This window comes from Equus caballus, chromosome 31 (genome assembly GCF_041296265.1).
Source record: "Equus caballus isolate H_3958 breed thoroughbred chromosome 31, TB-T2T, whole genome shotgun sequence".
NCBI lineage: Eukaryota > Metazoa > Chordata > Mammalia > Perissodactyla > Equidae > Equus > Equus caballus.
The window spans coordinates 16,016,721-16,030,015 of NC_091714.1; the positions used below are offsets into that span (position 1 = coordinate 16,016,721).

At 45.9% G+C, this 13,295-nt stretch overlaps 1 protein-coding gene across 3 annotated transcripts in view; it reads right to left on the reverse strand.

Moving 5' to 3' along the window:
- The window catches only part of MTHFD1L (methylenetetrahydrofolate dehydrogenase (NADP+ dependent) 1 like), a 191,436-nt gene that overhangs the window by 34,712 nt on the left and 143,429 nt on the right, over positions 1–13,295 (reverse strand). The window lies entirely within an intron of this gene.

Genomic DNA, 13,295 nt, shown 5'->3' on the forward strand with positions numbered 1-13,295 from the left:
GCATTTGGGACTCAGAGACAAATCGGACGTGGTCCCCGCCCTCCAGGACCGAACACTTTATGGGGAAGCAGACACGCAGAGAGGCCTCATAACTCGGAGCTGCAGATGCTCCAACAGGAGTCCCAGAGCACAAGGAGCACACAGAAGCTGAACCCAGAGCACCCTTTTCCGTGAGGCTTCCAGCAGGGACCCCAGGTAAGAGGGCAGTGTCCTGCAGTAGCACATCGGTAAAGTTGTTCCTCACAGCACCAGTGTCCCTGAAAAGAGGACAGTGCTCCAGAGGAAAAGACTGTGGAGTCTTCAGATAATCCTCCAAAAATACCATTTCTCAAGCAGGCGTTTGACAACCAGTCAGGCAGCCGGCAGTTCCAGGTTATAATCTCTGCAACGGCCTGGCCTGATTCTATTCGATCATGCTGTCTATGTTTCTAAGCCTAGCCGATCCAACACTTGGCAGGCGCGTACGGTGGACAATATTTTGGTGAAATCGAGGAACCAAATCAAGCCTCACTAAAGAGATGACCAAATCATCCCAAATGGAGAGAGAGGCCGGGATTTCTCTTAGATCACAGTTCTGGAACAGATTCAAGTACATCAACTGTGGGTGACACAAACGCCAAAGTCCACGCCAGAAATAGTGGCTGACGTGATTCTGGCTTAGAAGATACTCAAAGCAAGAGTTTCAACCACAGAAGAATCTCAACACATCACAATTAAAAATTTACCTTGTACAACCAGAAGGACCTACAACTATAATATACAACTATGTACTGGGGGGATTTGGTGGGGAGGGGGAGGCAGAGAGAAAGGGGGGGGAAGGGAAAGAGGAGGAGGGGGGTTAGGGGGGAGGAGGGAGAGGAGGAGTGGGGAGGGGGAAAGAGAGGCAGAGGAGGGGGAGGAGAAAAGAAATCTGGCAACAGATGTTTGCTCAGGTGCCAATCTTTAAAAAAAAAACACTTACCTTTTGAGCAACATAGCTTTCTGCTAACCAACCAGAAAAAATAGTTAGAAAGTTTATCCTAAGTTACCAAAATTTTAAAGGCTATACGGAATTAATGGGTATTAGGCAATAAGGTTTCAGACACCATCTGCTCCCATAATGATATTAGTTTTAGACTAGATCACTTGAAGCCACTCTTTCTAACTGGATGGTTACCAGAATCAAGGGTCCCTTTCAGCACAAAGATGGCGTAATACTTCCGTGGAGGCAGTGCTGGCGTGGAATCCTGCTTCTGCCACTTACCAGCTCTATGATCACGGCGAGTTAACCTCTCTGTGCCTTGGTTTCCGCGTGTATATAAACGAGGACACGATATTTCCTACCTAGAACGGGTGCTGTGAGCACCAAATGAGGTAACACGTACGAACTGCTCAGAACACTGCCGGGCACCTAGCGCGTGCTTGATAAATGTTAGCTCTGATTACGGTTTTAATTACTATCATTACAATTTATGTAAACATTCCTTTATTTCTACTTGCTTTTCTCTGCACTTGTACATTGTTGACACTATGCATGAGGAATCTCATTTATTTTCCCACTAAACAAATCAGTTATTTCTCCAAGTCATTACCCATTATAAACAGAGAATCACTGTATCTATTTACAGACATCATTCTGGTTCTGAAACTATCCAGACATCAGTATATTTAACCCGCCTTTCAATGAATCTTTTTTGGACTACACAGTACATGTAGGGGAAAGGAACTGATTATTTTGGGGCTGGAAAGATGTGAGCTCACGTGCTCAGTAGAGAAGATACAGAAAAACATAAAGAGGAAATTATAATTGAAGATCTGTGAAAATGTACTGAACTACCGCAGGCAGCGTTTTTGTTTTGAAAGTAATAATACATAGAAAGCAGTGTCTGCATGTTGATAACATAGGAGGGAGCAAGATGTCAAGGTAAGATGCAAAGGAGACGGGTGCACTTGAGATGAACTGGAACACTCCATCACTGTCCTCAGCTTGAATCTGTGATCACAAAGACGTGCTAGAGAAGGATTTACGGGCAGATGTTTCTCAGAGCTGCAGAGACTCTGCATCATGGTATCCATGTACCATTAACTGTTTACTGTCCAAATCAAACAAGAATCTGTCTGAAGTTCTAATCCGTGAACTTAATATTATTGTTCTTCCTGAAAACTTCTGTTCTTTTTCCAACAACGCGGTTGCACCAATCTTTTTTTATTTTCTGTCTGAAACACTTCCTACGCCAAAGAAAGATATAAGGTTCCAATTTATGCCTCGAATGAAAACTGAAAGCACTTCAAAGGCGCCGAATACATCTCCTATTGGAGTCCCATTGTTAGGGGGTGTCTCTCTTCTCTCTCCATGCCAAAACCCTTCCATCCCCAAAAAGGAGCGCATTCCATTCTTTATGACCAACTTATCAAAATTAAAATAACGGCCTCCAGCTGTCAAAATAGTTTCAAGAGAAGAAGTCAGTTATGGTCATCATAAATACTAAAGAACTTACAGCTACCAATGCAATGATCGTGACCCACAGAAAAAGTATTTTTAAGTCAATTGTTTTTAAAGGGCATAAAAGACTACATGGAGTCATCTGTCAAATTCATCAGGTAGAAACCTGGGAGGGAACGCCAACAACATCATGGACCCGGGAGCTGAACTCACCACCCTCAGCTTGGAGAACTGACCTTTTGCAGACAAGGCCTTATAAGTATTTTTGGGACCAAACTAAAAGCTGTGTCAATCTGAGCAATAGTCCCCAACGAGAACTTTTCACATGTCACTGTGATTTTATAGCTTTGATGACAAGCTAACTCTTTGCCACTTGGAAGTAGCTTCAATCGTGCCATAAAAAAGAAAGAGCAAAGATAATGGAAACCCAGGCTTCTGGTCCCAGCGGACTTCTAATAATTGTGATAGACAGCAAGTAAGTTGAAAGTAGAGGATTCTAATGGATCGGAAATATTTGTGCAAGTCAGACAAATAATGCATGGTGCCTCAAACAGAGAAGAGGTTACTCCCTTCATTTGTAAGACAATTCTCTGTTTTTGTGTAATGTAGTTTGAAACAACTTTAAAAGCTTTTGATGTGTAGCAAATAACAGCCCTTTCGGAAATCAACTTATTGAGGCCTAATGACTAAATGGATATAGAAACAGTATTTCATCATCCTCTCCACAGGCGATCCTGGAGTAGAGAAACAACTCATTGGTCCCCTGACTCAGCGTGGAGCGCCCATTTTGAGACTTCGGGCCTTCCTGATTACCTCGCACAAGATCCATCCCGTAACAGGGCTCATACAGCCTGGGCGAGGGAAACTGCTGGAAGTTTTGCTTTTCTGCATTAAAGGCAGTAAAGAATGACCCTGAGACTTTGCATTGTGGGCAGGCAGAAGGTGGCCCTGCACACCCCCAGGGACCACCATTCACAGAGACTGCCACGAAGGGGGCCCTGGAGCTGTGTAAGGCAGAGGTCTTGGAATGGCCCATCATTCCATTGGTTAAGGGCTTCCAAGGGCTCCCTCCCACTGTCCTCAAGGTCAAGCTCAACTCCCAACTGTAGTGTCTAAGGCTCTCTGTGGTCAAGCTCCTGCCCACTGCTCCATCTGGAATGCTTCACCCCTGTCTCCACCCCAGTGAACACCGCCCTTTTTTAGGACACTCAAGGGCACTTCCGGGAAGTTCTCTGCACTACCGCCCTTTCCCACGGGAGAAGTGAGCACCCCTTCCTTAGTGTCCCTTTGCATCCGGGTGCCTTCAGCACATTGCTTGCATGTATTGTTTTGTCTGCCTCCTCCCAGCACGAAGCATCCAGGGCAGGGACTGCGTGTTTCCTGTCTTAGTAACCTCAGTGGACAGTGCATATTAGACATGCAAGAATGTTCTCAACTTGAAGAACATTTAGAGATTGTATATCACCCCAGTGTAAAAAACTCCCCAAGTTTTAACCCTGGCCTCTCTCCTGAACTCTGGAAACTAACTCCTAACTGTCTGAAGAACAACTTGACAGGAAGTCCAACAGGCACCTCAAACAACATGGCGCTCGCCAGTCCATCACACCCTTTGCAACACCAGTTTGCTACCTTTGCTCTTTCCGGGTCTATCCTTCGAGGTCTTCCAGAGTCACCTTGTGCTCCTTCCACAGAAGGCCACAGTTCCTGGGACTCCTACTAGTCTCCTCTCTGCTTCTGCTACTACCCCTGTCCTGGGCCCATGACGTTCACCCAGGCCTTGGCACAGGCCCCTCTAGGTCCCCTGATTTCAGTTCTCCCTCCTTCAGGAGACTGCTGCCAGGTGGTCCTCTGCCCCCAAAATCTCAAAAGCCCTAGTAAGCCCCAGTATGTCATTCAAAGCCCCGATCTCTTTAAAGAGTCTTCTTAGCCTACCCAAAGACTCAATGTGGTCCAAACTAAATGTGGGAGAAAACAAGCAGGATGTAGATGGAAGTGGAAGAGGGATGGAGCGATATTTCACCAATCTCTAGCGAAGACAAAGATCAATATGCTGAGCATAGGGCTGGACATTAGGCAGAGTCAACATGCGGGTATTAATAGCAGTGGGTTAAAAATTTAACTCAATTAAAAAATATTTAACTCAATAATAGAAATATCTGATGATGTTATTATCTAGCATGTTCCCCCAGTGGAGGCTGATTTCATTTACAGTAATTTTATATTTATGTTACAAACAAATGAGCATCAAACCAGAGGAGAAAAGAACCTTGAAATCCACAGACTGGACCGAGATAACCTTATGTGACAGAGGCAAACATTTTCATGAGTCATAGAGTTCCTCTGTCTCATCAATGATAAAAGTTTCTGGAAATTGACACTGCTGCTGGTCACCTTCCTTTCCCCTAAGCATGCCATACTGAAAAGACAGGACGACTTCTCTCCCACTGGACGGACACGCACGGGGCTTTCCTCTGGACAGTGGGGAAAAAGGCATGGTCACAAAGCAATTGGGCAACCTGCTGCAAGGACGTTAGGATAAGAGGAAGTGAGTGGATGCCTGGCCAGGGAAACGGCGTGTTTGGAAGAAAGCAGGAAATTCTGATGTGGCGATAAGGAAGAGAGTGGGAAAGAGAGCCGAGCTGGGTGGGGAGGAGGAAACTGACCAGATCCTCGGGAATGGAGCAAAAGGACACAGGGACACACACAAGAAAGTGATGCCAGAAGGGGAGGGGCAGCTCGTGGGCAGGTACAGAGTCCACTCTGGTTTATTTCAGGTGTCAGGTTAACTGGCGCCAAGCTCTGGAAACAGGAAGGCCGTTTGCAGAAACTTTAAACAAATAACCTAAGAGTTTCTTTATTTATTTGTGGCGGCAGAGGGGAGAAGGTACGGGAAGCAGAGAGTGAGGGAAGGGAGAAAAGAGGAGTGGGTGATTTTGTAGGAAACAGGTCCGATGCTGAGCTTGTGAGGGATGCTCTGGGCTAACAGTTCCGCATGGTCTGACACCAAGGTGAACTCTTTACTCCACGACCGCTCATCCATTTCATTTCAAGTGCAGCTTCGGGAGCGAATGTTTAATTTTTTTCACTATGTAACTGGCCATAAATCTCTGGCAAATGTGAGGAGTAATGCATTTGATTTAAACCTACAAGGTCTGAAATAATTCACCTTCATGCCTGATTGAGTGAAGCCAGTTTATACCCACGCATCCCTAAGCAGGGCCGGTCCACAGAGGAGAAAACATATCCCCACCAGGCTTGGGAATAACTCCATCACTGACCTGAATCGGATCCAGCGGAAACTAAACATTCAGGACATACTTTTACAGGAGAGGGAGTAGAATGGAAAACAAAGTGAGCTTAACCGAAACGTGAGAAAGAACAAAGCGGCAGGGACTCTGCTGGGTGGGGCCGCAGCTCCCTTTCATCAGCGCCCCCCCCCCCCCCCCCCAGTCCAGTGAGGCTCCACCCAGCATTGGTTGTGGATGACATCACCAATTTCCCAAAGACGCAGGCAGTTTCCTGCTTTCCAGAGTCAAGCCAGCGATGCCGTCAGGGGTGCACCTGGGCAGAGATGTGGCCGGGTCAGGTCACGCAGAGTGGAAACGGAGGCCACACCAGGGTTTGTTTGTTAAATAAACTGCTTGCTAATTTGGCTAATCTTTTAGTCCTTTTTCCTTGGACAGACTTCCACGCTGTGATGGGTCCAGCCCTGACCAATCAAGGCAGGGAAAAAAAGGCCATGTACCCATCTGTACTGCCCACAATTGCATCCTCTGCTCAAGAAAGACCGCAGGGACCAAGTGAAGGGTGTAGGAAGGGAGGCGGGAACAGCCCGGCGAGAACCACTGAGGCCGACAGGCTGGGAGCTCTGAGCCGCTGCCTCCTCCAGTCCCCTAGTCAAGACGCCTTTCTCTCCTCATCCCTGTGAGACAAAGGCACTCTGAGTCTGTTTCTCTACAGTTTCAAGCAGCCACTCCGTCCCCCTGAAATGCTCCGACTGGCATCGACCACCCTGTAAACACTATAAGATGTCTTAATTCCTGCTGGGTGAACTGAGACACAGCTTAACCCTAGGCTGCTAGCCCAGATTCTTGTCCTTGATAGCCATCATGTCCTAATTTTATGGCCTATGTTTGTCAATAAAGAAGACTTCATATTCCAGAAGATTTCATGTCCACAAGAAGACTGCTAAATTCTTCAGGAGCCTCTCACTGCCTCAAGGTGATACCAAAGGAAAACAGTTGGACACTCCAAAAGCTCAGTCCAAACGGACTTCTGCTGGAATTCACACTGTCGGACACCTTGCCATCCCGACTGCTTTGACAATGCCTCATTGTGGAAGAAAACCCTGTGAGCAGGAAGGAGGTCCTCATTCTCCTTCCACCTGATGACAGGAAACAAGAAGAGCCCTGCGGCAAATTAACACAGAAAACACGATCTTGCACTTCCTCAGCAGTCTGGGGCCAGCGAACATCAGACAGAACTAGACAAATCATACTCCAGAGCGCATTTCTTGTCGGAACGTTCTAGATCTTGTGTCCTTTCTTTGGTGGCCCAGCTCTTCAGGCGTTAAAACACTGCCAGCCAGCCAGGATGGGCAAGGAGAGTCCATCTGCCTAATTCCACCTGCCGTACAACTGTTCTGACTCCCTTGCAACTGACTGGCCCTAGTGAAACATTTCTTTCCAACTACTCTTAGTTCATCATCTCCCTGTTTATTGCATTTTCACGTTATAAAAGTGACATGTGCTCAACACAGTAATTTGAAGTAAGCAGAAAAGTCAAGGAAAAAAACTATTCATAATATCACAGCCTGATGTTAACATTTTGGCGTCTTTTTCTATATGGAATGTAATTTACTTCTCAGTAATATCATTTCATATACTTTGCTTACATATTAATATTTTCATGTCACGAAATTTATGCCAAATGATTCAATGGCCCTTGTAAATTACAGAAACTTAAAGATAATATCAACACAACGTGACCATAAGACAAGACCACCTACTAAATTTTGTTTTTGGCACGAGACTGTTTGGGAGACGTTTTAGAAGCTATTGGGTTTATTGAACACTATAAACTGTAAGCTTTGAAAGAATTTTGGAAACATAACATAAAAGGGTGATCCGTAGAATACAGGGCTGGAAAATCTTAAAAACAACTTGCTCTTTTCTCCCCACATCAAAGATCTGTATTTGCTAAACTGTTTCTTACAAGGAGATGTACTAAGTGGTGAGGTGCTGGTCAAGGATCTTGGGCTATTTTGTAGCTTTCAACAGTAATTTGGGGCCGGCCTAGTGGTGCAGTGGTTAAGTTTGCATGTTCCGCTTTGGCAGCCCTGGGTTCACCAGTTTGGATCCCGGGCGCAGACATGGCACCGCTTGGCAAGCCATGCTGTGGCAGGCGTCCCACATATCAAGTAGAGGAAGATGGGCACGGATGTTAGCTCAGGGCCAGTCTTCCTCAGCAAAAAAGAGAGGGATTGGCAGCAGATGTTAGCTCAGGGCTAATCTTCCTCCAAAAAAAAAAAAAAAGGAAAGAAACAGTAATTTGTACACATGTATCATTTGCCATTGCCCCAAAACCTATGAGGCACCACGAGAGACTTCTGCCCCTTGGTTGACGTCTATTCCATCAATGGGCACTTGGTCTCGCAGCTGTTCACCCAACAGTAAATCCACTAATGCATTACACCTATGTATTTTCTACCCACAGTAAAATTATAAACGATTTTGTCAAATGCTTTGCTTACAGTAAGAATCACTTTATCTATGGCATATTCCTTTCCCAAGGAACCATTCTTGTTTCTTAAGATCACTCTTAGTATTTTACCAGCGATGCGCATTCAGGTTTTCCATCTAGCATTATGGAAGATTTTTCATCTCCCCGCACACACTTGTTTGCCCGTCTCTAGTCTTCCTGGATTTCCCCCATTCTCCATGATTCCGCAGAATCTGCTAAAGGGACACCAGATTCAACCTCTGATTTTCTAATAAAGTGATTGATCACATCAGCATTTATATTAAAATCTCAACCCATTCCTGCTTACAGAAAGTATACCTGTTCTTTAACATTGTTACGTTCTCTGTTGTACAGCCTGAGTTGAGACTCATTGAAAAATCAGCACTAACTATTTAGTTAGTATTTAGTTAATATGCCGGAAAGATATACTATAATGTCATATAAAATAATATGGAGCTTGGTAGGAAGGAAGACAGGCATTTTAGGAAGAAAAAATTAGCTACAGCAAGATGGAAAACACTGCCAGTGAATGTAAAAATAGCAGCAGAGGTCTTGATGTGCGTAAACTGAGTAATCCCTATCCTGGGAGCTTCTATAAAAACAGCATGGGGAAGTGCAATGTACGAATGAAGGGTCTACACCAGTTAATGGTATTTATTATCATTATCATTTTATCGTGGTGATCAATGCCAATTAAAAGCAGTGACTAAACAGAACATGATGAAATAATGAAAAGAAAGAAAACCTCGGCCTATAAGGAAAGATGGAGGATAAAAGTAAATATTTAGAAAGCAAATCTGGAGGGGAAAAAGCCTGAACTCCCCAGCATTTCACCACGTGCTCAGTGCTGGGGGAGCCCCCAAAGAAAGCAGCTTTCTCCACTTTAGGCAGCTGATGGCTAGTAGAAGTGGATAGAAGTGAACGAACAAAGGAAATGGTTTCCTCACAGCTAGCAAGGCTGCAGATGTCTATGGTTCGAGGAGGGACTTTGTGCTGAGATTCTCCACTCTTAGACCTACGAGGGAACTGGAGGGGTGGGCCTCCCTTGAGGACACAGCAAGACGGGATTTCTCCTTGTGAGAAAGCCCACAGCATTCGGACTTGCACGGTTTTATTTACTAGAGTCTATCATGAAAGCTGTGAGAGAAGGACTGGATGTTGCTCATGGCCATGTGGTTTACAACACCTCACGCACGCTGTGGTATGAACGAACGAACGAACGAATGAATGAATGAACACTGCAGACAAACAGCTTTCTGATTTTGGGGCTCAGTTTGGGCTTTCTTTCTGGAGTGGTTACACGAATATGAAGTTCAAAGGCACTCAAATAAGCACACGACGAGTGACTATGAGTAAGAGTGACTCACTACCCCAGAATTTTCCCGCCTGCAGGAGCTCGTGCCTCCAGCGGCCCCATTCCCTCTTCCCTCGGTCATCTGAGCAGGAAATTGCTACACTCTGTCTCCCACTCGGGTGACGAATGTTAGAAGCATTTTAGCAGACTGTGGCAGGGCCCAGAATGGGGTCAAGTAAAAGTAAATACCAACCCTTATTAGGCGATCCCAGCCTCCAGCCGAGTGTTTGCCGGACACGCGCAGCTTCCTGCTCTGTCATAGAAAGCAGAGCTCGGAGGCCACCGCCTCCACGAGGACGGTTTCCTGACCTCCAGGAACCTCTTTAGTCAGGCACCACTTCCTTCCTCGCTCCTTACACCTGACTGTTCCAGGAGGATTTCACCACCGTGTACTGTCGCCCACTGCTGTGCCACGGTGTGGAGACACCGTAACTGCCACAGACGGCTCTCTTCAGGAAACCCAGAAAGCCTGTGGCCCCCCATGCAGGACTGGTCCACACCTTCATCTCCTAACTAGTCACACGTCAAAGAGGCGCAGAGGCAAGGATGGATGGACTAGTGTTCACACTCGAGCCGCGGCTGATAGAATTCTGATTTTCCAGAGCTGGATTACTTGGCTGTGGATATGGTGGTGTTCATTGGGAAGCAGGAAGATTCACCATAGCCTATATTTGCTTAGTGACCCCCTTCAAAGATTTTAAATTATGTTTTTAATTTAATGACTATTAAAAGCTCAGCGACTAGTTAAGGCATCACTTATTGATTCATAATTTTTACACCCAACCATTTCCTTTGTTAATTCACTTCTATCTACTTCTACTAGCTGTCAGCTGCCTAAAGTGGAGAAAGCTTCTTTCTTTTGGGGTTCCCCTAGCACTGAGTACAGTGCCTTATGCACACAGGCTGCATGCATGAATGAATGAATGAATGAATTCGTTGGGTGAACTACTGCAGGATTTAGAATCTGTCCATCACAAGACAGGAGAGATTATGAAGCAGGCTAGTTTTCTCCTCAGTTACACCCACCGTTGCCTGCTCATTTGGGAACCCTTATGGCCCTCACCCCTCTCGGTGGTCCAGGCTCTCTGGGTCTGCACTACCTGACCATGCTCTTACTCCTAAGCAGAGGCCTTCATCCACTAAAGCCCAGGAGACCTTAGTACTACGGGGCTGCCATCGCTGAGGCCATTCTAAGGAACAGAAAGCAAGCTCTTCTCAGCACACGTTTTTGTTAACAGAGGTATAATCAAATCACACTCAATAAAACTCACCCTCCCTTTAGGGGCGCACGTCTATAAGTTTTGACAAATGTATACAGACATGGAACCACCACCACAATCAAAATATAGAGTATTTCCATCACCCCAAAAGTTCTCTTGTGCCCCCTTGGCAGTCAGTCCCCCCACTGATCTGAATTTTTGACCTTCAGCTGTGCCTTTTTCAAAATGTCATTCGTCACCTGTTTTACTTGAACCCCTCTCCTTATACCAACATTGCTGCCACCCCTCCCCAAAGCGGGAACTCGCCCGGCTCCTGTGGAACCCCCAGGTCTCCTGTCATGCCTCTGATGGCTCCTTCCAGACCCTAGGAGGGCTCCTGGTGCTCGGTTGGGACTCGTAAATGTCGATGTTATGAGAGTATCGTTCTTTACTGTCTTCTCATTCCCCTTGTGCTTACCCCGGTTTCCTCCCTTGTCCAAAGTCTGCCTTCAACTGTATTCTTCAAACTCTCAAAGTCTTCTCCCTTCCTGTTCCTTGCTTCTGAGTGCTGTGCCTGTATTTCTAACAGAGCCACAGGCTATCTTATATATCCTGTTAACCCTTCTGGTTGTCTATGCCCAAGCCAGACTCATTCTGGCTCTGCCAGTCTGCCTCCTGTGTTTCTTCCACGACCGAGAGCATCACCACGCAGAGGCATCAAGCTAGATGCCTCTCTCCCCACCAACTCCACATGTAGACGGCTACCTTTAAAACAGCGTAAATTCGTCCCTCTCTCCATATTTACTGCTACAGCCACAGAGCCGACCTTTACTACCTCTGGCCTCAGCTGCTGGCTCCCTGGCTCTGCTTCCCTTCCCTCTAAACATTCTCCACATTGCTGCAGAGCCATTTTTTAAAAATACAAATCACATCACATTCTTATTATTATAAAAACTTAAAAAATCCAAACGAACACAAAAAGCACCCTAGAGTGACTCCCCAGTGCCTATGGGATAAAATCCAAGATCCTTAGGATGGCAGCCGAGATTCTTAAAGCTTGGCCTTGTCTTGCTTTCCCAATCCCACTTCTCACCCCTGTCCCACTCCGGGCACACTGGACCACCCTGGGCAGGGTTCGTCATGTACTTCTGTGCCTTCGAGTCATAACTCACTCTACTTCCCTAGTCAAAAGCTGACCCCTTTATGAAGCATTCTTTTTTTTTTTTAGGAAGATTAGCCCTGAGCTAACATCTGCCAATCCTTCTCTTTTCGCTGAGGAAGACTGGCCCTGAGCTAACATCTGTGCCCATCTTCCTCTACTTTGTATGTGGGATGCCTACCACAGCATGGCGTGACAAGCGGTACCATGTCTGAACCAGCAAACCCAGGGCTGCTGAAGTGGAATGCGTGAACTTAACTGCTGTGCCACCAGGCCAGTCCCTGTGAAACATTCTTGATTCTCCTCTTCTACACACACCTCCTGCTCCTCCCACCCTGGGCAGAACCAGCTGTTGCCTCCCCTGTGCTCTGAGGGCATTCCGAATGCCAACACCTCATGTCCTAGATGCTTCTGTGCTATTCAAACCTATACTCCTCACACTTTCTCCTCTTCGTATCCCTGGGCCTCACTTGCAGCAAGAATTCAAAAAATGCTTATTGAAAATGTTTTGCCCAATATTACGTGTAAATAGCAAGGCAAGAATTCTGTACTTGTTATGACTTTTGGCCTATTCATCGCTTGCTTACATAACAATAGAGCCCACATGGTTTATTAAAAATTGTCATAATGTTTCCTGTTTGGGTGTGGATCGATTTGAAATCAAACAATGATGACGGAGAACGTCTTTGCTCTAAATCTAATCCACGGAGCATTCCCATGATGAGAAGTCCAATTTCGGCCCCTGATGGTTACCAGGGAAAAGCTACCCCAGCATCGCGTGGCTGTAATGAAGCACTTTATGTACGAAGCCCATCACCGTGGATTTTAAGTGCTTTGATCAATTTCATTTCTTTGCTATCTCCCCTCCACCCATAGAGAACCTGAAATAAGATCATAATCATCCCATAGCAATGGAGTCCCACTGCCGTGTCGTCGAAAACGAGAACTCATGGGATTCACTCATTTTCCAAGGCAGAGCTTCCCACTTGATGTGCTGAGAGAGGGGGCAGAGAGTGAGACACTGATTTCTCCGGCCCTTGAGGGTCTGGGCTTGTCCTGTCTGATCTGAGTAGTCCCCTCCATTTATCCCGCTGCCATAAAATCTCATCGTTTTGCGTGCACTGATGAGAAAAAGGTCCAGAAGCACTATACTAAGCCATCCAACCATTGAAATAGCAGCCTGACTTCTCCCAAGTTATTCTCTTCTGTGTTCTACAAGGGGAATCAGTTTTATGACTCGACGGATCCTGAACACACGATCTAAAAAAAGAGAAAAATCCAAACCACAATGGCAGATATGCCTTTCACAGAGGAAGAGAGTGTTTAGAAAAATAGCAAATATCGTCCATTACCTTCCCAATATCTGATTTGCAAAGCGTTGGCAGAGCGTAAGGATTTTAGGCATCATGACAACACAGA